This window comes from Misgurnus anguillicaudatus, chromosome 15 (genome assembly GCF_027580225.2).
Source record: "Misgurnus anguillicaudatus chromosome 15, ASM2758022v2, whole genome shotgun sequence".
Taxonomy (NCBI): domain Eukaryota; kingdom Metazoa; phylum Chordata; class Actinopteri; order Cypriniformes; family Cobitidae; genus Misgurnus; species Misgurnus anguillicaudatus.
In genome coordinates this window covers 3402109-3428725 of record NC_073351.2, presented here as the reverse complement: position 1 = coordinate 3428725, position 26617 = coordinate 3402109, and positions in this window count along the sequence as shown.

The following is a 26617-nucleotide window of genomic DNA, read 5'->3' as shown; positions in this document are numbered from 1 at the left end:
TTAATTTCAAACGTTATAGATACAAATTGAAAATGTCCTAATATGTATTGCCTTCAAGCCTAAACAATGTTCTTTAATATAATATATATATTCTCATAGGGGAAAGATGGCACCCTGCGTTCTACCTCAGTGCATCTCGTTGTTCTGGATTTAAGTAATAATCTTATTTTAATAAACAAGGTATACGCTAGTAAGCCACGCAAAATCACCGCAAATGACATTCCTTTACCACGACATCCATAGCTCCACCTAAACTTAGAGATCGCAAATATTGACAGTTCTGCATATTTTTGATCATCAAGATGGACGAGAGAGACTGATTAGAAGTTTAAAATTAGAAATATACTAATAAAGTCCTCAAGTTTCACAATGAAAGCCAAAAAAATCAAAGGGATGTGTCTCTGTATGTGCGCTTCACAGCTGCAGTGCGAGAGGCGCAGAAACTGAGAAAATAAATAAATAAAAAAGGCTCACTGGTAACAAATGCTGGCCAAATTACAGAGATGCCTATTCGCACGGGACTAATATTATCAGAGGACCTCGGTGTTCAGCGAAATATGGTAGGTCATTTGCGGAGGAATTTTTACTTTACAAATTACAGACATGGCCGATTCGCACGGGATTAAGATCACAGACAACCTCTGTAATTATTACAAATCACTAGAGGTCACCAGGTAATACTAATCCCGTGCGAATAGGGCTATTGTCCGTAATGATTACTGACATGGAGCATTCGGACGGGACTAAAATGACTGAGAAGCTCTCATAAAATTTGCTTTACCCCATCTCCCTATGTAAAACTAATCCCGTCCGAATAGTACTTATGTATCACTGATAACCAAGAACATGGACAATCGTTGTCAAGGGTTCCTTTAGTAACCCCACAACAACAGAATGTTTTTGAGACATGAAGCTATATATCAATGTATACGTTTTTTTTTATCCTAATAATAGATTATTTAATTGACCTTTAAAATTGTGATTTTAATGATTTAGTAGATATGGTAATGCATATAATAACACACTGAAAAATTCAACTTCTTTTACTCGCTGTATTTATGTGAAATGACAAACATTTAGTTCTTCATTATTTTCCAAAAACGTACAGAGTAAAAGCAAAATAAATAAAAAAAATGGTAACTGAAACACATGATCTCCGTGAAGGAACCTGGTTGAAGTTTGCAGCCTCATCAGATCAAACATTTCCTACCACAGGAAGTTCCTGTAGCCATAGAGGCTAGCATCTTATCTTTTTCTCATCAGATGATGCAACAACCTTATATTCGGTAAAAGCACAATGCCATCCACTATTGCTTTTTTATTATGCATAACACACTAAACTGATGATACCACAATATAATGACACATACTGCCATTGTCAAATAAGGGATATTAGATTATTTAAAGTCTTAAACATACACTTCTAATACATTAACGAAATACATAAAGGAGTCTTTTCCAAGAATATAAGTTTGATTCTCTAGCTTTCCCTGATCAAGTCCCAAAGCTGCAGTCCGCAAAGAGTAAACACTTTTGTATCCAAGTGCAAACATGTTCAGTTTGTCATTCTTAGCCTTACTGATGGAAGACATCAATCTGAGCTTGCAATCAGACATGTTTGACTTTACTGGTGAAAAAAAAGTTATTCTTTTAAGGCTGTCCAACCATTGTAACAAGCATATAGTGTGGCTGTGAGATTATAGTTTGGATTTGGTGTATTTGTCTTGATTTGTTGTTATTAGGGTTTATACTTGTGTCTATAAAAGGCTTTCTCTCAAAGAGGCTCATATGCACAGTCTGAATGTTTTGGGGGTAACAGCAGTTAGTAATATATTAAAGACAGCAATGCAGTTCAGGCGTGACCCAGTGGTCTCAAAGCCCATTAAAATCCTGCATGTTCTGAAAATATGATCCACAGAGGAACATTGTTTTGATGACTTCAAATTACACAGTGTTCTCTCTTACAAGCTAATTTCCTGTGATCAGGCAAGCATCTAACTTATGAATGAATTTTACATAAAACTATAAGTCAAATAGTATTGCACTGTAATTCAGTCAAATGCACTCAGATGGAACTGCAAATATTTTCAAAGACGGTAATGTATTTCATGTGTGCATGACAGTATCACTTCTTTAAATTGAAGTGAAATGTAATTAAGTCTAATTTAATTTCAGCTCATTTACCAAATCTGATATGTGAGTCAAATCTCGTGTAATATGATTTAGTCAAGATAGTGTTCAGTCCAGAAAACTGCCGATATCTGCCAGACGGCTATGTCTAAAGACATGGAAATTTATCATATAGCTGTAGAAAGCCTGAAGGATAGTAAACCCACAAAAACAAGACCCTGTAAACTTGCCAGGGGATCTCCAGATCTGTTTGAATAAACTTTCATGTAAGGCAAGATAAGTCAATCTGAAAATGAGAGGGCCTGTCATTGAATGACTTTGTAGTTGACACATAATACTGTTGATAATGTTTCTGTTGCAGATTTTGACAGATTTGTGTTGCTTGGTTGAGATAAGTTTGCTTGGTCATCAGCCCTTGTGCTTTTCTTGGCTATGTGTAGCGTATACTGTATGCTTTGCACATCCTTCGACAATGGGACCAAGTTTCTAAACAAGTTTCTATACACTCACCTAAAGGATTATTAGGAACGCAATACTAATACTGTGTTTGACCCCCTTTTGCCTTCAGAACTCCCTTAATTCTATGTGGCATTGATTTTTGAGGACAAACAATTGTATTTAATAACAAAGACTTTGTATCAGTCACTGAGTAGTATGCATATTTTAATAACTACAAACTGTTTCATTTATTAAGTTGATTATGTACTTACCCATTTTTATGAAGGTGCTGGACAAAAGCATACTGGCAAGGAGGGCTCAGTGGCAAGTTGAATCAACTTAAAAAACTCGCCCTAAAAATATAAATTTTGCTCTGTTAAACAAACAAGTAACTTTAAATAAAAATTTATTTAAATGTATTTAAGATTGCTGAACAGGAATTACAATTTTTAGTTCACTGAATATCGTTCAATATATTCTTGTTAGATTAACAAAACCTTTCCTGTTCTACAAATGGTCAGTTAACAATATGAGAAACTTTATTTCACACATTTTATTTTAACAGTTTTAATGTAATGTTAAGAGAATTCTGCAATCTTTACCTCTCAAAAAAGAGAACAAATTGCAAAGCAAATGTAGCATCAAGTAAAGCAAAGATTCTAGCGAATCTGTGTGACGTTACTTTTTGTTGATGTTTGAACTGTTTTCAAACAAACTGAGTGTCGCTTACTCCTCCCCCTCCCTTCCGTGCTTTCATGAACACGCCTAACCCCCAACCCAAAATCCTTCTTGTCTTTTATTGGTTGAAACACTTTGTTATCGTTTCTGGTGGTAGGTTTGGCCACTTGGTTTTTAGTGCAGTTTGTGGAGCCTAGGCTGTCTACAGAGATCACGTTTTTTACAGTTTGATCAGCGGACAGGCAGCAAGCAGATGGTGAGAAGATGTTTGCTGTATGTAACAACTAAGATCTCTTTACTCAATTACTGCTGTATGTAACAAAAAATGTTTTATAGTCTAAAACGCATGAATTCGCTTAGAGCACCTTTAACACTCAACACCCAAGTCTCAAAACTGGTGACAGTAACCAAATATCATAAAGTATGAAGATGACCTCTTTACTTCACCGCAAAAATAATAAGCAACAATAACAACAAAAACAACTGCAATAGTATAAATAAAGATCACAATCAGTAAAACCTCATATAACAGCAGCAGTTAATGTATCCATGCTGTTAGAGATTGCTAGGGATAACAGGTACTCCTCTCCAATGGTTCAAAACTTCTCAATCTCTCTGATAGATACTTCTGGTTGTCGTGGAAGGGTGCACGGTCAACAGCTCACCAGATGGTCACTGGGGTCCCGCAGGGATCAGTGCTTGGTCCACTCCTTTTCTCCATCTATACAACATCCTTAGCACCTAACATACAAGCAGATGGCTTCTCCTACCACTGCTATGCTGATGACACCCAGATCTTCTTCTTATTTCATCAAGATGATTGCCCCATAGCAGCCTGCTTAGAAGACATCTCGGCTTGGATGAAGAAACACCACCTCCAGCTGAACCTTGCTGAGATGGAGCTGCTTCACAACCATTCCTAATTCCAAAATTGCCAGAAACCTCAGTGTAGTCTTTGATGACGAACTGTCTTTCTCCAATAACATTGCAAAGACAACACGCTCATGCCGTTTTGCGCTATACAATATCAGGAAGATATGGCCATATCTTACAGAGCATGCTGCACAACTCCTGATTCAGGTTCTGCATCTCTAGGCTATGTCTGGTGTGGACAAATAGTTTGTTGCTGGAATCTTATAGTGTTGTGTCTGGTTAAGACACAGTGATTGACACAGTGAAGTGGTTGTTGTTGCCTAAACACACACTGTGATCATTAACAATCACACACATCCAAATACAACCCCTTGCATTCCAGCTTTTCCTTACACAATATTTCCAACATATTGTTTACAAATTTGTTTAATTAAGTCATTTGGTAAATTATTATTATTTCTGTCTGGACCACTACCATAAAAAATGATTAACAACAACAAATAAAGGTGACGGTATTGAACTGTTCTGGGCAAAACTCTCCACCTGTCCATAACGAAGAGTGCCTTGACAGAACCGAGAGTCAAGCGATACTGCATTTGCATTAATCAGTCCCTATAACATTCAGCATCATGGAACTACTGTTTGTGAAATATGAGTAAAGGGGAAAAGTGAATGCATTTATAAAAAGTAATATTATCGTATTCATTACATGATGTGCCAATTAATTAATCTAATTAATCGCATTTATTAACACATAAATATTTGCATGTAAATGGAGAATTTGATTACTCTCAAACTGAATAAAAGAACAGTGTTTTTCTTGTAGTACAGACAATGTAATCAAATGTAAAATAATACTGCATACAATGTAAAAAAATTATGTGATTTGAAGTTATATAAGCATATGTTTTTTATGTTATTTTAAAGACCCACACCTTTTAAGACAAATGATCTTGGACCCACTCACTTTTTCTCTCATTTAGCGCATATGTCTTTTCACTTGTCAGAGCACCGTCAATGAAATCCATTCCACTTGAGGAATGCCCTAATAAATTAAATTCTGATTCGTGTTTCAGCTACAGCCTTGATATCCATGCTGCTGCTTCCTCAAATCCATTCCACTTGACTCATTCTGAGTCCATGTCATTTGAACTTTTATTTTAATAGATTTTGTGTATTCACTTCTCCCCTCTGTACTAGCGACACGACACGCCAAGGTAAACACAACTTTCAGGCTATAAAAGCAATAGTTGAATTAAAAGACACCAGAGTACAAGAAAATGTCATCTACTCCAGTAAATGTTTTTTGGGGGGACTCTCGGCCCAGACAGAAATTGTGCACTGTCTGAAGCCTTATGCTGCGTTTACACCAGCCACGATAGAGGCGTCAAGCGCGAGTGATTTCAATGTTAACTCAATGTGAAGATGCGGTGACGCGCATCTGGAGGTCTCGCGGTGCGAATAAGGCGTTTAGCGCTGTGCGGTAGACGTGGTTGAACTTTAGCGGAAAAACGCGCCGCCTTAACCAATCAGGAGCTTGCTTTAGTAGTGATGTGATTACAGAAAGCGAGTGGAGTCACAGAAGCCTTTCCCATGACGCGGATTTCAGCATGAATGTTGATGACTAGAATTTCACACGCGAATGAAGCGAGTACACTCAAACTGTTCAAACGGCAAACTAGGCGCGGTAGACAGGATTTTGATGCCTCAAACGCGGCTGGTGTAAATCCACGGTTAGGGTGCTTTCACATCTGTAGTTCGGTTTATTTGCTCCAGACGAAAAGAAAAAAAAGTGATACTTTGTAGCTTTTTTAGCAGTTTTGGTTGCTTTTCACATCATACTGATTGCACTGATGCACCAGTTGAAATTAACCAAAATGCAGTCATGTGATAACATCCACATTACTCATTGGCCACATGTCTTTGCATGTATTTCCTAAACTTCTTCTCGATTGGTCAGAATTAATGTGCGGGAAATTCCAACGGAACCCCGGAAGAAAACAAAAAGGAGAAAATACAGCAGACAGCATGGATAGACGACTGTGCGCTGTAATTATGTCCATGGTTGATATATACTACATAGTTTGTATACAGCACTTTAGACAAACTGTTCATTTCCAGAATAAAGCACAGATGCGGCTTGAAAACAACGTTTTAATGAACTGCAAATGGTGAAGCCACTAAATTTTTGAGGCTCAGCAACTCCAGGTATGTGTGTGACCTGCCATTGTAGTATTGCTAATAATATTACTAATAGAAACTGTGAACAAACACTTCCTCATCCCATAATGACAGTGCAACTGACTACGGCAGCTGGTTTAGTCCAAAACTTTGCAGTACTTTTGCAGTTAGGTCTGTTCGATCTCGGATCGTGTTCTCACCACAAACAAACAGATCCACAGTTGTTTAAAAGCCTACTGAGACCACCTCTTCAAGAAGGTTTTGGTCCGCTTGTTTGGTCCGCTTTTCGTGCGCACTCGAGTTCGATTGCCACATTCTCACCTGCCCAAACGAACCACACCAAGTGAGCAATCGAACTTTGGTACGATTAAACCGAACTAAATAAGGCAGGTGTGAAAGCACCCTTAGAGGATTTCTGGGCACTAGCTTTAGACACGCAGTGTCAAGCACACACAAAACTTCCTAAACATCGTGTGAGCACTAAATTGAGATCTGTTTACGTCTTTTGCTTATTATTTTATTTAAATTGGAAATGCCTGAAAGCATGTCAAATTATAAATGTTTGTGACTATCTAGCAGTGTCTTGATAAGGTACGTTAAATGCAGGAATAACGTGTTATTTTCCCCATAACTAATTCATCTAATTATAATTAAAAGTCTTTAAAATAAACATGATGCGTTGTTTCAACCCAAATGCTGGGTTGTTTCAATCCATGGTTGGGTAACAACAACCCAGCCTGGGTTTATTTATAACCTTGTTTCTGTCCAATATTTACCCAATCATGTGAAACACTTTGCTAGTTTGGATAGCTTGGATTTCTCATGTTCATGTTCTTTCCACCAACTGAGTTGGTTTTCTGGGTGAGGCAAAGATTTTCTTCTGTAAGAGCCTCATACAGTATGCGAACCTTTGTACGTTTGACCCCCAAAGTATAATTCGTTTGACTAGGGTGACCACTCCATACCATGCCCGGGTGTGGTACGCTTAACAGGTACACTTAAACAGGCCTGCTTGCAGAGCGTGTCAGGTGGAGCTAGAGGAATGGTAAAAGGCAGAGTTTACTGGAGTCTTTGGCAAAATGCACGTTTCACCTTTATTTACATTTAGGCAATTAGCAGATACATTTATCCAAAGCAACTTACAAAGATAAGGAAACAATAAAGCGATTTGTCATAAGGAGGAAATAATACAAGGTTTTATACGGTTACATGGTTTTATTATTGTGAACTGTCCTAACTATAACCTAATTGGTGTTTTGAAGTTAAATTAACTGTTAAATAAATGTAGCAAACATTATACTAGGGTTTACTGTTTGTGTAATTACAGACCAGTTATACAATTTATAGAAAACGTCACCAATGTGCTACTATAGTTTTGTCTGTTTTACAGAAAAAATAATTCATGCAAAGCTTTCAGTTTGTCATCCATGGAGTTCTTGTATTGTATGTGAGAGATGACACAGCCACAGAAGAGAAGGAGATGAGATAAATAAAACAAAGATGATGATCGATGATGAGCCATGGATCTTGAAATCAGACAGGAGGAGATGTCTTAAAATACAAGTCTGATGTAAACTTAATATGTAAATACTCTTAGAAAGGATTTACACATCTTTGTGCGTTAAGCTTTTAACACATTATGTGTCATTTTGTCTTAAAATATAACACAACTTGTGTTAAAAGTAACACAAAATGTGTTATTTCAATAATAACACAGAGATGGGTGGATTCTGGAATGTGTTGTCCCACAAACAATACTAATGTGATGTTTTTAACACATTCATTCTAAGAGTGTATTATAACTAATGGCGGGTACACACTGCATGATTTTAGCCCCGATTTTCTATCGCCGAAAGGTTTTGGGGAAATCACAGACAAATGGCCAAAATCAGAAGCAATTCTGTGGTCATTCAACGCAAGTGATGTTCACACAGTGTGCATTCTGAAAGACGAGTCGTCGATGTGTGTTGTGGCGATACCAGTGTTGTTTTTGGCAGCCCTTTTAGTGTTAGTCTTTTGGACGAAAATGCTTTTTAGTTTTAGTCACATTTTAGTCACTTATAAACTTGATAGTTTTAGTCAACGAAAACACAAAAGGGTTTTAGTCAAGTTTAAGTCAATTTTAGTAAAAAAAGAAGTAGTCTAACAAATTAATTTAGGTTAAAAAGTGTGGTGTATTTAATACTATTAAAATGTGCATTAAGGTTGTCCCTGAGGGCTTGCCGTTGTTTTAGTCATTGTGCCTTCTGCACATGTCATAACAAAACAGTTGAGCCTGATATACCCTCATGTTGAGCTTGCGTGTTACGCTGAGACCTCGCTTATAAAGTTGAGAAACGCATGCCTTGCCTTGTTATTTAAATACACCACAAAAAGTATTGGAAATGGGCTTAGGTTTGACAAGTAAATACATGTACAACATTAAGCTTACCATGAAATGTGTCACAAGCCGATTGTCAATTAAAATTGAATGTATATGATATTTTAACAGTGTGACTTGTTAGTTACCTTTAAAAAATATTAGCGTGATGAGCCTTCAGGTGCCACTTGAGGTTGGTGGTATTCTTTCCACATTTACCGTCGTCTCCCAATATGCATTCCGTTTTTCTTTCTGATGGATTATACTGAAAGTATGTCCATAAATCATATCGTTGTTTCTGTTTATTGGTGTCACCGCCACGGTCCTTCGAACTCGCCACAGCCGCAGATGTGTTGTTGTTGTGCGAAATCTGGTGCGCGTGCGCGGCATGGTGGCAGCCGGGTGGTGGGCGTAGCCAAAACACGGATAGGAAGCGGCAGCATTGCTGATACTTTTTAGCTAAAAACAGACAGATTTCACGCAAAAAAGGCACAAATGGCGTTGCATTGTGAACATCAGACTTATAATCATTTTCGTTCCATCTCGTCTCGTCAACGAAAACTCGAAAGCGTCTCTTCATGTTTTCATCACCTTGGAGACATTTTTAGCTAGTCATTGTCACGTTATTGTCATAAAAAAGGTGCGTCAACGAAATCATTTTGTTGACGAAAACAGCACTGGTGTGTACTACTTGTCATTTTACTATATTGATAATGACTGCTTAATAAGGTTCACATCATCCAATGAAACATACAGAAATGCTAAGACACGACAAAATGATAAATATAATAATCATTAAAAAAACCACTGTAAGAGGTTTTTGAAGAGTTTGTGAATTCAATAAACTTGATTCTTAACCCTTGTGTGGTGTTCGGGTCTGTGGGACCCATTTTTAATGTTTACTGAAAGAAAAATGATGCAATTAGTTGTTGTTTCAACCTCAGATTCATTGGCCTTGGCTCATTTTCTATAAAGAACATAAAAATAATCAAATTTATAATTACTGTACACTGTGTACCCCCCCTACACATTTATATTACATATGTGGTGTTCGGGTCCACTGGACCCGGGGTTAATAAGAGAGTGAAAATTGAATGTGCTATGTAACTTCACTCTGTTTTTCTCCTTCCTGGGACTCTTTTGAGTGCATAAGTGTGTTTGTATTTATGTCTGTACATATGTGATGGATGCATGTCAGAGTTTTGTCATTCTACTCTTGCTGTAATGCCGCAACGATACATCATGTTATATATCATGCATGAACATTTGTCTGTACCCACTGTCCCAAACACTTTACCTTCTGTCTAACAGGAACCATTCTACATTTTACCATTATCTCTCTTACAAAAAAATCCATAGGTTTATTGTAGTAAAAGAGTAGTAATCATGGTTATTTGATATTGGTTACCATTTGTAAAACCATGGGTTTACCACAAAACCTATGGTGAGTGTGTACCTGGTATTTATCACGTTGTGTGGACCAAATGTCCCACAAAGACGTGTGTGTGTGAGAGAGAGTTAATAATAGAGAAAGTAAAATATTATCCATGTAATTTCATCATTCTAATATGTGGCCAGTAGCAACACATTGCAATGTGTGTGGACCATAGATGGACACAGTATATGTGTATAAAATGCAAGAAATGCATACACAACCCAGCTACACAGTAAAAATCTGCTTCTTATGTGTTGTGTTGGCTGGCATGAACAGGTTAAGTGTTCAGTATGGATGTTGTCTTATGATACGGCATGTGTTCAGTTGGGGCCTGTGCTGTGTAGACTGACAAAAATGTGTAAAAGTTAAAAGATTAAACATCAACAGTGATGAAAATTTTTGTTTCATTTATACTTATTTAAGATAAACATGTTTTTTCCCCCAATATCTGGATCAGAATACAATTTTCTTCTTTTGTTTCATATTACCACAAAAACGAATGGCGCTTTAGTTTATTAATAGTCCTCTTCCAGTGATAAATGACAAATATTAACCATAAATTATGTCTATGTTACTTGCAATAAGGCTAAAGTAAACATCTGTAAACAATATTACATAAATTTGTATGACTGTATTTGTTTAAGATACTAATAATGCTCTGGGTCCACTAGACCCACAAACATCGTCTTAGTAACAAAAATATGAACACCACACAAGGGTTAATGGGCACATTTTCGAATGATTGTCTGACAATCACATTTAGAGTTGGCCATTAATTTTATTTTCAGTCCCATTCAGCTATCAGGAAGTTATTGGTATAAAAGTACTTGATTAGAACATAAATGACTGTCTTGTCTGATAGACAGCTTGTTTCATGTGATGCTCACCTATTTATTTTTTATAGATAAAGATTGAATATCACAGATCTGATAATGGGTAAGTATGTTTACATCACCAAACAACTGGTAACATTACAAACCTACAAGCATGTCTACAGACAAACAAAGATACCTGCATTTAAAAAAAATTATTCTACATAAATCTAAAACTGAGAGTCGTTTGATGTTCTTAAAAAATATTGTGTATAAAGCAAATCAACAAAAATGATTGTAAATCATAATGAGTGCAGCATGTCAGGGTCCGGCCATTGTATCCTGTTTAATATTGTGTCTTGTCATTATGGCTGGGTTCTGACAGTCCCATGTCTTATGTGAAGGCTCATGATCTTGTGTTTAGAGTCATGTTCCTTCGGTGTCTTGTCTCCTGACCCCGCCCCCTTGTTCTCCCTGTTAATTGTTTAATCATTAGTTCATTCTTATCACCTGTTCCTCCCTTGTTATCTTGTTTAGTTTTTGCTATTTAAATCCCTTTGTGTCCATGGTCCTGTGCTGATTCATTTTGTACTGTTTGTGTATTCCAGTTGTGTAGTATTAGAGTCAAGTATCTAGTCTAGTCTAGTTTTCATGTCAAGTCTAGTGTTAAGTCTCTGTCGTACGTTGTTTAATGCTGTTTGCCCCCACGTGGGCTTTGTTTTGTCTTGTTGTTCATTAAAGTCTTTTGTTTAACCCTTCATCGTCTGCTATTGGGTTCATCTGTCCAAATCCTGACAGAATGAATCAGCCACAATTGAACCCAGCGATGGTGTCGGGGTCAGCTGCAACACCTCCTATTTCTGTTCTGCTGCCAGTCGCGGTGCGCCCTGTCCCAGATTGGCTGACCGAGAGGATCTGTGTGCGGCTCTTTGCTGAACTTTGGAGGGCCGCCGTTGAGTCCGATCCGGACCTTGAGGGGTTGGCTGCCTTGTCCGGTCCGATCCTCGGATTGGCCGCTGTTCGGTTTGCCTCAGCTCATGGGATGGCCGAGCCCACGCAGTCCGCGCCACCAACACATCCGTCAGCGCATGAGCCACATCCGTCAGCGCATGAGCCACAGCCGTCAGCGCATGAGCCACAGCCGTCAGCGCATGAGCCACAGCCGTCAGCGCATGAGCCACAGCCGTCAGCGCATGAGCCACAGCCGTCAGCGCATGAGCCACAGCCGTCAGCGCATGAGCCACAGCCGTCAGCGCATGAGCCACAGCGACCACTGCCCAAACCCCCTTGGACTGTTTGTCTTGTATACCCAGTGGACTCATGTGTGTGATTTAGTTTTGCATTGTTTTATCTTGTTTTTTCCAGCACCTTGTTATTTTATATTTTTATGTGTTTGTATCCTTGTCCTGTAGTATCTGTGTTCTTGGTCTTGTGTGTTCCCTTGGGGACGCCAGGTGGCGTCCCTTTAGGAGGGGGTACTGTCAGGGTCCGGCCATTGTATCCTGTTTAATATTGTGTCTTGTCATTATGGCTGGGTTCTGACAGTCCCATGTCTTATGTGAAGGCTCATGATCTTGTGTTTAGAGTCATGTGCCTTCGGTGTCTTGTCTCCTGACCCCGCCCCCTTGTTCTCCCTGTTAATTGTTTAATCATTAGTTCATTCCCATCACCTGTTCCTCCCTTGTTATCTTGTTTAGTTTTTGCTATTTAAATCCCTTTGTGTCCATGGTCCTGTGCTGATTCATTTTGTACTGTTTGTGTATTCCAGTTGTGTAGTATTAGAGTCAAGTATCTAGTCTAGTCTAGTTTTCATGTCAAGTCTAGTGTTAAGTCTCTGTCGTACGTTGTTTAATGCTGTTTGCCCCCACGTGGGCTTTGTTTTGTCTTGTTGTTCATTAAAGTCTTTTGTTTAACCCTTCATCGTCTGCTATTGGGTTCATCTGTCCAAATCCTGACACAGCACAGTTGAAAAAGGCAACTTAAATAGGACGCAGTCTAGTACGTTTTGGATCCCTGTTGGTTGACTTACAGCTTTTGTGAACTTGTATAACGTCTGCTAAAACTAACGCATACACTTGTTTTAAATAAACAGTAGTACTGTACAAGTACTTTAAGAATACTCATTTCAACATTACAATGTGGCACATCGTTTTTTTTTATTATTTCAAGCAATGTTATTACTATTGGATGCATAGCATGCAAGTTTGGACACAACATTAGTTTTCAGCATGTACTGTTTGCTATTATATAGTGCCCATCACTTAAATATCTATCATAAGCAGGGCATGCAACATAGTGTAAAATGCCAACAAATTACTGCATTTGTGCAATTGTAGATTAAAAAAAGTAAACAGAGCAAACACAGTGTGAAACTGTAGTTTTGAAATTGTATTATTTTGTAACTGTAAACATAACAGCATGCTGGTACATTTTTATATTTTCTTACGAAGGAAACTAAGAGCAAAGCTTATGCATATTATTCACAGAGAAATTAAGCTTGAAAGTTTCAATATTATGCTTTAGAAACAGTGTGGCTCCATGCAGCAAACTGCATGTAATTATTGCAGCGTTGTTGAGCAGTAATGAGAGAATGGAAGCTTCCAGAAATGCAGTTTGTGTTCCCCAGATGCTATAAATGATTAATATGCTGCAGCGCTTTGGATAGGAGCCACAGACTTAAATTAAATGGTTAGTGCTAGTAAAATGTTTACAGCCCTTCATATGGTAAAAAGGATTTTTTCCTCTATTTTCTTTTCAGGATAAATGATGTGTTGCATCGTGTACTGCAGGGGCTTTTTACTGTGTTTAAGAGCTGTTGTAGACAGACACGTGCTTGTTACAATAAACGCTTGTTGATAGAGAAGCGTCCTGCAGTGTTATGCTAAATAAGCGTCTTAAAACATCTGGCAAGGGCTGAAAACAAAGTTATGGGGATAACGTATCAAAGTGATTCAATGAACATATTGTATCAATATACTGGGAATACATGGGCTTACAGTGATTATGCTTAGCAAGATACAGTTATCTAAAAGACTTTATTTAGAGGCGTTATATTTTTTCAGGGAAAGGTCATAAATGGTTTAAGTAAAACCTGATTTTGTTTTGCATGCACACTTTATGGTTGAATTCTGTTCACTGTACATTTCATGAAAACAATGCTTTCATGCATTTTCTTGTACTTTTAAGATAATTTTCTCTGACTTTAATGATGAAATGTTTTTTTTTTATAATGGTCAGTAGATTTATTAGCATTATTTGCGCATTTACTGAATGTCCTATGGAATGCCTTAGAAGCAAAAAACTTTATTACATTTCATTTTAAAACTGTTGTGTCATTCACTAAACAAGTAATCTGTTTAAAAAAACAAAAAAACAACTATATAGTCACTTAAATTCCCCCTGTAGTCGATTATGAACTATTTTTTAGCATCATAATAGCATATGTTTAGTATAATTTAGCATATAATAGTTTATCCTTCTTCAGGCTGTAAAACAAAGAATATGAATATTCAGATTAGTCTCCTACTTCCACCTCAGATCATAGATATCTATGTAAATAAACGCAAAATTCAGCAGTTTCAAACATGTAACTGTTAAGTCCGGTTTCACACAATTCATGTGTGAACTGCACATTTGCAGCACTAACTTTGATGTTAAGAGGTTAGAGCTTTCATACGGCACGTGTGAGAATCACAGAAGCAGAGCTGAAGCAGCAGTTTCATTTCAGTGTTGAGTATATGTGGCATCCAAACAAAATATCTATGGCTCAAACTACTGATACACTTGTTCATCTGTGATTGGTTACACATACCTGTCAACACTGGATTGAAAATAAGGGAAATTTACCGAACCCTAACACCCCAGCCCCCCCAACAATTCTTAAATCAAAATGTATTTTCTTGATGAGCAAAATGAAGTCCAGTTTTTAGACAAAAAAAAAAAATCAAATTTAATGAATTTGTGCTTAAAAAGCTGCCAATGGGGTAAAAAAACTTGAAATAAATTTTTTCTTAAAATTAATATAACATTTTCATACACATTTGGTAGATTTTTGCTATTTCAATCACAAATTCACTTCACTTTGATATTTTTTGTCTAAACACTAAACTTATTTTCTTAGGTCATTTTGCTCATTATATCTTATATCATTGTTTGTATGGCTCTCTTAAATTTGCAAGTGACTTGTTATACACATAGGTTGCTGACATTGCATTCCTGAACACCTTTTGAGTTGGCAAAGCACAAACAGCAGTGTTTCCCTTCACGCAAAGTTACAAAAATGCACACACCCCTCCCCCCACACGCATCAGCCCGCACATCCAAATATGCGAGTTTGTGTACGCTGGCGGGCGGACGTGCGCGCTAATGCGCGTGGAAGTTGTAGCTTTGCGCACGGCTTGTTATCCTTCACTCATCCTCGGGAAGATTTTCTTCTTCTTGTTTTATCGGCGAGTGTCGTTTGAGTGATATTACAGATGTACTGACACCTGTTTTACAGGAGGTGAATGTAGCAAACAACACAGCCAGTGGGATTTTTTATAAAAAGACAAAAAATATGGGAGAAATACAGGATATTGTTTAAACATTCCCATACATTCATTTATTTCTCATTCCGCCACAAAATCAAAATTGACCACCACAAAGATGTTTGCACATCGTGTTTATCACTACCTCTATATCACATGACAGTTTCTGTACAAACACCCGTGGCATCAGTCGACGAGCAAACTAAATCAAAACGTGGGGTACTATGCAATGGAAAAGCGCCAATAGACATATAAACAACAATGGCTACCAGGGCTTGACAGTAACACCCGCCTCTCCGCCAAATGCCAATCCCACTAGCCACTTTGGCAGGTTGAATATATATATATATATATATATATATATATATATATATATATATATATATATCACTTTATATAGTAGTTATATATAGTAGTTTTCTTAAAAGTTATGCAAAATGATAAACAATGCGAAATGCGACATTGGGAAACTAGAACTCCCATGAGCACTCCCTGCACCCAGCGCGACGTACATTTACAGTTATTTACCATAGAGAGCTTGAGCGCTGATGGATTTGCGCATACATGCACACTTCGGAAAAGATAAATCAATTGCAAGGGGCAAGAGCGGAGAGAAATTCATAGCGCATACCTGAATGCACACGTCCCAGTTTTGGACAGTCAAGGAAAGGAAAACCAGCGAGCTGAGAGGTTCGCCCATATTAATGTAGGTTACTTTGGGCAACAATAATGCCCTCTTGACATTTGTCAGTAAAAGCGCACCTTGAATTCTTCAATCACCTTGAACAGAAACCACGATGAAGCTTATAAAATACAATCTGCATAAACAAGTTATCAGTAAAATGCATGTACATGTCTTGACACTATTTACTGCTATTGTCATAGGTGTCATTTACACTGGGGACAAGTCCCCACCACTTTTTGAAATGGCTGATTTTGTCCCCACCACTTTTTGAAAGCATTTGGTTAAAATGTTCTAAAAAATTAGGCAATACCTGTGCGACTAACAATGCAAAAATGATTTTCTTAGTATTTTTGTCTTGTTTTCAGTACAAATATCTGACAATTCTTGAATTGGGATGTACTTTCTTGATGAGCAAAATGACCAAAGAAAACAAGTCTCGTTTTTAGACAAAAATATTCAATTTAAGTGAATTTGCGAAAACAAGCAAAAATATCTGCCAATGGGGTGAGAAAAAAATCTAAAAATAAGATTTCTTTTTTTTTAAACACTGAATTTAAGCAACAATTTCTCACCCCATTGGCAAATAAGTTTTAAGCACAAATTCACTTAAATTGTATAGTTTTTGTCTAAAAACTAGACTTATTTTCTTACTTTATTTCTTTATTTGCTCATCAAGAAAATACATCTTGATTTAAGAGTTTTTAGATATTTTTACTGAAAACAAGACAAAAATACTAAGTAAGATAGTAATGTAACGACTGGTTTTGTGGTCCAGGGTCACGTATATTGCGTTGTGTGCTTATGGTGTGTTTTCATTTACATGTGTAATGAATTTCATTGTAATAACGCTATGCCCATTTGTGATGCGCTGTATTCAATATTTTTCCCATCCTGCTGGAGTGTTTTGTCATCTGATCTTTTGTCCCCACCACTTTTCAACACAAACCGACGCCCCTGGCTGTTGTTAATATTTAAAGTGTTTGTATAGGGTTTTTATGTTTATATTTTCAGTTAATATTCTACACCCCTGCACCACTTTTAATATACTCATTAAAAGTGAATCTATTTAGGCCTAACTAGCATGCTTTTTATGCACCTAAACAATATAATCAATACTGATATGCATATACCAGCTAATAAATGTAGTCTTAATTTGGTTGGTCAATCTGCATTTCAAAGCTAAATCAAGTAAAATTACTCAAATTAAAGTCAATTTAGGATGCCAAAGTCATGTTTAATCATATTAAAAGTATTTTACCAACAACAAAATTGTGGCCAGTAAAAATGCTGTAACTTTGTAAAACAACTTGCTACTTTGATTGGTGAGCAAAAACTTTAACATGTTAACAATTATTAAGCAACACCCAAGCAGCCACATACCAATGCATTAGTTCAATAGAGTTATATATAACAAAACAGCTTAAAAAAACATATCACAAAACCTGGATATAAAGAAAAATAATATATATATATATCAAAACAATAATGCCTACATACAAGCATGTTCAATGTTTGGTGCCACATAATGAAATGTGCCTCTTTTTGGAAAGCTATTTTGGAAAAAGCTATATGAAATAAAATACTACATGAAGTTCATTTTTGCTTTCTTAATATTAAAATTCAATTTGCTGTAAATGAGTGTAAATAGAGTAAAACATATGCAGTACGGAATTTTTGCATAACAGTAAAGAGTTGTAACACTGGTGTTATTGTGTAGCACTATACAATAAATAAAGGATACCTGTTTGTTGAAGATACAATAGAGTACATTTTCACTTCTCGCTTGCCCCCATCAAAGTGTCTGTGATTATAGGGCAGACTGTAGCTGCAGGGGTTTAGGTGTTAGTTTAGTACAGGGTTTTGTCTTGAGCTGCAGTCACGTTTTTGTGCAGGTGTACACTATAACCTGAGCTCCTTTGCCTCCCATCCGCTTCTTTTTGAGTGAGTCAGTCAAGAAGGTGTGTATTACCGTCACATCCAACTGAAACTGCTGTTTTCCTCAGATGCTGAGTATAGGGTTCAAACACACACGCACACGCACACACACACACACACACACACACACACACGACTACACAGTATTAGTGTCTGTAAAAACATTGTAGGCTACACAAAATGAGCAACCTTTGCTGTGCATTAATATTTGAACACATTCGAATCAAACAAACAGACAAAAAAAACATTCACTGGCTATAATTTATTGCCAGTAAACAAAAATCAAGTGAAAGCCTGATGACTGCTACAGTTTGAACTTTGCCACTACTTAAACTTCCTGTCATCTACCACTAAACACCTAAACCACTTTGTAATACTTCACACACACTTCACACAAGCAGATAAATTTCCACTTTTCTCTTTCCTTGTAAAAAGAGACACACAGCCAAACCGTGTATGTGTGAGAACATGCGCTTTCTGGTTTACTCATTGGGAATGTACAGAGGTGTTTTCTCTTCGTATGTCACTTCCTCCAAGTTGCTTTGAAGGGTCGTGTCATGTTTTCTAGGTTTGCTGTCTGTCTCTTTTCACTGCTTGCACTTTCACACCATTCATTAATTTACCTCATTTGTGACCCCGTGGCTGTGAAATCCAGTCTAAAGTCTTGTAATCTAATGATGGGATGGGGCACCAAAGTTTGATTTCAATCATTAATTTCACACGGATTTCAATCTTTTAACATTAAATAACATATCTGTCGAAAATAGTTATCGAGTAGCATAGGCTATCTGGAGGTAGACTCTAGAGGGGGTCGCACACCAGACGTGCAGCTCAGCGCCGCGCAGTTTTAAAAATCAAACACATTGCTTTCTATGAGTATACGCAGGCCGGCGCCGACAGGTGGCGCCTGTCCGCGCCGCCCAGCTACGACTCAGGGACTTGCTCAAATCCCTGTCGTGCCACAGAGTGCCACTCACATAGTTTAACATTAAATAACATCATATTTGTCCCAAATCATTAATGATTAACATTGGCTGCTAACGTATATTTTGCATTTTGAAGTAGACGTTATCTGACGAAGCTTGCGTTATTTAATGTGCACATACGGTTTATGATACCTCCGAGTTGTCCTAGACGCGACTCGACTCTGCGCTGAGCTGCGCGTCCGGTGTGCAACCCCCTAAAGACCTATCATACACCCAGCGTAATGCGCAACGCAAGTGTTTTTTGCTAGTTTCAGCCCGACACAGTATTCATTTTTACGGCCAGCATCACGTTGTTTTGAAACTAAAACAGACTACTTTCATATGCATATCATTTCTTGATTTGTTCTTATTTTATTTGACTTATTCCCCTTTTTTTGCTGATCCGAAAATTAGTCGACCCATAAATCAAAAAAACGTAATGTAATCCGTTTAATCACTATTGTAAATGTATTTAATTTATTTAGTAGGCATTGAGGTCCACCTTATTTCAAAGAGGTCCACTCAGTTTAAAATTTCTGTGGCGCTTCTTGTCCTTATGGACTACATTTCATGCAATTATGTTAGTCAAGGATTTTTGTTCCATTTTGTTGGACAATCTCCAAAAATTGGAGGATGAGCATTTTTTTTAATACACTAGTCAACATTTGAAGTGGATCAGAAAAGTTCATCAAAGTTGTCCTTTGACAAGAATTGGCATTGTTTAAAAATTTAAGACAACTTTTATGAAGGGTTCTGACCCACTTCAAATGTTGACTAGTATACTATGGGGCGATTTCCTGGACAGGGCTTATCCTAGTCCCAGGCTAAAATGCATGTTTGAGCTGCATTAATTTAAAAACACCTTGTATTGACATATTTTAAAATATATCGATGCCGTTTGGAACACACCATTGCTGTTTTTGTAAGGTTGATTTATAAAAACTACTTAAATGTCCTAAAATAACTGAGGCCTAGTCCTGGACTAATCTAAACCCTGTCCGGGAAACCACCCCTATATCTACTAGAAGTATCTGTGTAAGTATTTGTTTTATTGATATTTCTTTTTTTTTTTTGTTATAAGGTGACTCAAAGACTCGCATCTCATCTTTCCTGTTCTTCATTTTGGCTCATGTTTGCTCAGTTTATCCACTTGAGGTAATAACCCAACTGTCTTGCACAGCACCTTATCCCTCAGTGAAACCCCCACTCTCCTCTTCCTTTTAATTTGATTGCCCTGTAACAGAATTTTAAAGCAATTAGAGCTTGATTGTTTGGTCAGTAAATGGAGAGAGGACACACCCATGGGTCACATTTTAATTTACTGAAGTGCTGACTGTTTATCGCAGCGGGAACCTTTGATATACTGAGTTGAAGCAAATTCTGTTAATAACCTCAGATTCACAGAGGACTGTCCCCCACCGACCATCTTCATCAAACTGGTGCTTCAGCAGTACATCTCAGCTGTGTAACAAATTATTTGCGGTGATGTCTGGCTGCTGGACTACAAAGTTGTCTTTTCTGTGAACGTGGTGGTTGGCTAAGCAATAGGTGGCGAGGCGATTGAAAAGTTTAATTAAAACTGCCTAATAACCTTATTTGGTGGGGGATTAATTGCCATTGCACCCCACAGACCCGACATCCTAAACAGCGCTGATTATACTAGTTTGTACTCACAGATGTGCTGTTTCTACTTTAAAGTTAGAATCAATCCAAAAGTGGTCCCACCTTATTAGATGTCTGTAATACTTCCTTTATAAGATTGTTTTACAATGTTACTATGTTACTGAATAACATTTACGGTATCTGGAGATAATTGCACTACTGACCCTATCCCTAACCTTTTTGTCCTAATCCTACCCCCCAACCCTAAACTCAACATTTTACAGTATTTAGGCCATAGATAATCCCATTTAGCCAAAACCTTTGATCCACCAAACCTAACCTTAAGCCCAACATCTCACCAGATTTTGGTGTTTGCTGTATCCCTTCAAGCCAAAACTGAGGAACTTTTGGAAAGTGATCCAGAAGCAGTTATCTGTATATTTGCAGTGTTTGTAAAATTTAAATTCTGTAAATTTTTGTCAATGTGTTTGTTGTTGACATTCTTATTTCTCATTGTATATCATTGTTTGTTTCTTCGAAAGTTTCTGTTCCATTTTATGGGCAAAAATCTGATTCTATACTCTACTGCCCTGACCATTTCCTGCGACTCTTTATTCTGTTTAGAACTGTAAATATGAAAAATGGGTTTAGTTTACAGTTCTTTTCATTCTCACTGTGGTTAAAGTCCTCAGGGTGTTATCAAACATGTCTTCTGTTCAAGTTCACTATAATTAGGACATGTCCGGCAGGTTTGCATGTACAAGCTTGACTCTCTGAATCCTAAGGGAATGAGTTTAAAGCATTAAAAGATGACCCTGTATGACTTCCAAACTCTTAACATGTCTACTGTTCTTGCTGGTATCTATCTAGTGAATCATTACCTCTCATCTTACATGGTGTTTATTGAGCCCCAAAAGTGACAAACAGTGCAAATGAAGTGCAGATAATTCTATCAAGAAGCTTTCCAGTAATTACAGACAGTGGAGACAAATAAAAAATGAATAATTATTCATTATAGAATACATAGTATTATAGCAGTTTTATTCATAAGATTTACAGCGATACTACACAACATAGTGGGGTATTAGAGGTAAAAAATTATATTAATACTGTTCGATTTTTGCACAAGCCGACCATTTCGTGTCTTAGGACATCAGTGTGTTGTCACGAGCCACAGGGTTTCATTTTTGCATGTTTATTCACAGATTTTGTTATCATTGGCATGCATTATTGACAGACAGACTGAAACGGTTGGAGTGAAAAATCTACATTTGTGTGAAGAAGTCACATGATGTTTTATTAACAAAGTTCGGGAGGAACACGTTCAAATAATCAACCTAATCACCTCAACTATGACCAGCTGTTGACAATCAGCAATCAGCTATCCACCTGATCGGCATCAACAGAAACCTATATAGACTGGAAACCAACTCACCCTCATTCCTCGATAGTTTCAGCATCCCTCCACCTCCCCTTCTCCGCACGATTGCATAGTCACCTTACTAACCAGAACAGGGGGGATTGTTCTGGGTTCGGGCCTAAGGCTGAGCCCGGAACCCTCTCCCCGCCAGGAAGCGCTCCAGGCTCAGTCCATTAACGAGCTCGGAGCCCTCTCCTCGAACAGCACGCCAAATACGCATATTAATAACTCTGTTCTGAATTATTTGTAAGTGTGAACTCGTGAACTACGTATTGGATATACTGGGTAAGCTGATTAACATAAAAATTTCATTTTTTTGGGTTAACTATTGCTTTAAGGCCTTATTCTGCAGAACCTTAATCTACCTCCTTATCCCTCCCTATTTCTACCAATACTTTAAATGAACAACTACTTTACAAAGTATTAATATAAGCAGTAGTTGGAGTACATTTAGGCAAAGGTAGTTTTACGGGGCTGTTGAATGCTTTATTCTGATTGGCTGAGAAATGTTCTATGGGTGTTGATTATTTTTCTCTAAGCCGCACACCTTACTTGTCAAATGTCTTAAAAATAGGCATCAGAGCAATGTTTTTGGTAACCGTGGTATAAGCTGACCGTGGTATAAAAGGCCCTCCGGTCCTTTGAATTATTAGAAAATAATGCACACTTAAAGGCGGAGTCCACGATGTTTGAAAAACGCTTTGAAAAAGGAGACGGGCCGACTACCAAAACACACTTATAGCCAATCAAATCAAATCAAATGCCGGGTTGCGTATGTGTGGGGCGGGTCTTTCAACAGAAGGTCCACATTCTATTGGGGTAGGGGCGTGTTTGTTTAGGTGATTTCAAATATCAACATTGGCTTTCAAACATCATGGACTCCGCCTTTAAGATGTAAGGGCACTCCGCTTCACGTCATGCCGCATTACCACCTTGGGTGTACATTATTTTGTTATAATTCAACGGCCCGTCATTAATTATTCCTTACGAATTGGACCCTAAAGTGGGACCAGAATAATTTATGTACTTTTATATTATTTATTCAAGCCATTTCAAGCCTATCCTTGTATCACTTAATAAATAGGATTTAGAAAGTAATTAGTAATAAGTAGGGGTGCACCGAAATTTCGGTCGCCGAAAATTTCGGCCGAAAATGGCATTATCGGTTTCGGGCCAAAATAAAAAATCCAGCCGAAAATGTAAACCGAAAATGAATGTCAACCGCACCCCTCCCATCTGTACGCTAGCGCTTGGGTTTCACTCACGGTGATCAGTCGTATCCCACCCCTCCCCTTCGTGCTCAAGCAGGTTTCACTCACGGTCGAGCTGTTTGCACGCGTCTGCAAAGATTAAGCATGTCTTGATGTGTAAACTTTAGAGAGAGTCACGCTAATGTGTCTCATACTGCAATCCATTAACATACATTTGGCGAATAAAGCAATGAAAAACAACGTAACGTTTTTATGTGGAGCAACTGTTGCGCTGTTTGGGATTCACCCTCGGTCTCTGTATGTGCACGCGTTTAAGTGCCCTCGGTAGTGCACATACGAGAGAAACGCGTTTAAAAAAAACAAGTAAACATAAAATCTCGCTGTTATTGACAGGGCACATATAAACAAAATAATCTCCACAGTATTCTTTTTCTAATAAAAACATTTGTTTATGTCTTAAGTGTATGTATAGATTACAGTCAGATTAACCTACTTAAGTCTGTGTCATTAATGTTGATCAAACAACCCATGACAAAGAGACAAATAGCTCTAAAAAATAATAATAATTTAATTTATTGTGTTATGATTCATTTAATTTGATTTCTGTACCTAATGCTAATTTCAGACCTTATTAATGTACAACTTTGTTCTCTTTTATAAATGTTTGCAATTTCTTTATTGTTTATTAGATTTTTCCCACCCGCTTTTTGCTGATCCGAAAAATAATCTGATCTGTGCCTCAAAAACTGTAATGTGATCCGAACTGAGGTTTTTTTATCCGTCACACACCCCTAGTAAAGTTAGTACACAGTGATAGCCATAAATGCAATTGTACTAATAATTGGCATAATAATTTATTTCGGTGTTTCGGTTTCGGTTTTCGGCCTTGGTTTACTTTTTTCGGTTTCGGCCAAGAATTTTCATTTCGGTGCATCACTAGCAATAAGTAAAAACTTTTAGGAGAGAGTAATTTGTACAGCAATCCAATTACATTTTTGAGTAACTTACCCAACACTGGTGATCAGTATGAGAGATCCCTAAATAATATGACAAATGATAATTGTTCATAAATCATAACTGGGCTTGAAGTTGGAAAAAACAGAAGCTGGAACAGTTGACCAAATCAGACAACTGCATCCTGTACATACTGCAATACCATTTTTCACTAAGCATCATACTTTTTAGATACTGCATCAGGTTTTTGCTCAATGTCTGAAATTGTTTTACTGTTTCAATGTTGTAAGAGTATCACCTTTATAAAGTGACAATTAACGCCAATTAAGAATAAAACATAAGCGAGTAATTCGTAATTTTGCCAACATATAGCTTGACATACAGCATCACAGTAAAAAAAAAAATTGTTAATAAATAAAGGGAAAAATAATTTCTAATGGAAACATACAGTAAGGATTAAAAATACCTTCAGTAAAATGCATATTAAAAATGATAAAGGGCATAACACTTGTAAGAGCAAGGAGGATATAAAACAAAACATTTATAAGAGGAACTTTATAAGGAGGGCTATAAAAGTGTTTTTCTGATTCTCCTCATATAAACACTTTTGTAAAGCTGGTTAGGTTATCAATTGTGAAAAGCAAAGTAAAAAATTGCACCACAATATCATAAAGAAATTCAAAGCAGTGGAAGAGTGAGTCCATGGGTTCAGTGCAGTTCAATTCAGGTACAGAAAAGAGAACTGATTCAATACCGGTGCTTTTTTCCAATTACTTGCAATTACTATGACAATGCCATGCAGTTGGAAACTTTATGCAATAAAAAGCTTTTCTTTATATACTCTTAGTCTTGATTTGGGTGTACATTTTATGGGATACCAGCAGAGCCGATCCTGACCTCCCTGGGGCCCTAAGCAAAATTCTGCTAAGGGGCCCTCCTACCTGACCCCTAAGCCATGGTACCATTTACACTTGACACCTCACTGCTCTCACTACATACAAAATATGGTTACTACTATAAATCACACTCTTAATATTTATATTTTAAGTAGTGAAAACTGAATTCTTGATATCAAAAATCCATTTCATGTGAATGTATAAGAGCTAAAATTGGCTTGCCATACCGTATAACTGTTTATAGTATGCATAAGAACAATACTTGATCCCTGATGGTTATTATTTACTGAGGGATGTGCATTCATTTTGACCTGGCTGGGATTATACCCATTCCAATGTAAATCCATTGGCTTCAATATTGCATTAATGTTGTCATTTAGGAGTGTTATCATCACGCTATTTTTGTTATGGTCCCCACACAGATGTTGCGCACAATTGCACACGCATATGAACGCATATTCACGCGCGCCATATTTATCCAGCTGCCGTTTATTAACACCGTTGCCCTGTGGCGTTTATTCACACAAATATTCACGCAATAAATTGTTGTGTAACAGACAGGCTAAGAGATGCACTGGCAACACTACACAGCTAATTTAGCAAGTCAGAATCACATCAACTTAACTTTACTGTTTGCTCTTGCTGACATGACATCAAACTTGAAGAGAACACAAGTTTACCTGATTGCTGTTCTCGCTTTTAAATCTCTTTTTGTTTCCTTTTTCTTTATTCATGGCCAGATGGATAGCTCCGCTTCATATTGCATCTCAGTAAACAGTAACACGTGCTGTAAAATGAGGCAGGGGGAGGCGGGGCCTTACGTAATTTTTTGGGACCCCATGCCGCCTGCGTAGTTAGCGTATAGGGCCGATCGGCTCAGGATACCAGACTCAGAAATACAAAGTCAACCAAACAAATGGAGTCATTATAATAGCAACTGGTTGTAATGATGATGCTCTCGCAGGTAAGGAGTTTACATGTATTTAATCTTTTACAATTATGGAGACCAGACATTGACTTAGGGTGAGGTGTGTGCTTACGTTGCAAGAGTGGTGATGATGAGAAGTAGTGCAGGTGTGCTTTTACAGCCCTGCCTGTATATATTCAGCACCTTTTTGTATTCTCTGTAGAGCAACTTACTGTAAAAACTAAGAGAAATGTATGTTGGACTTACGGTGGTGCTGGATTGAACATGATACCTAGTCAATAGCTTCTCTCTTCTACAGTATATGTCAAGGCCAATAAAAATCTCTGAGACTATATAAAAGTTCTTCCCTCTATGTTAACATTTAAGACTAAATGCTACTATATAATATTAATTGAATTATTTTAGGGTCAATCAGTTTCCAGGACAATAACAGTGCCTTCTTCTCTGACATCATTGCTATTTCATTACCCAAGAACAAGTGGCAATGTCTTTACAATTTATTGAGTTAACTTTGATAATGTGATTTGAACACTACTAGGGAAGGCGATTGCAGGGGTGACAAGGCCAGCAATGAGAGTTCCCTTGTCTT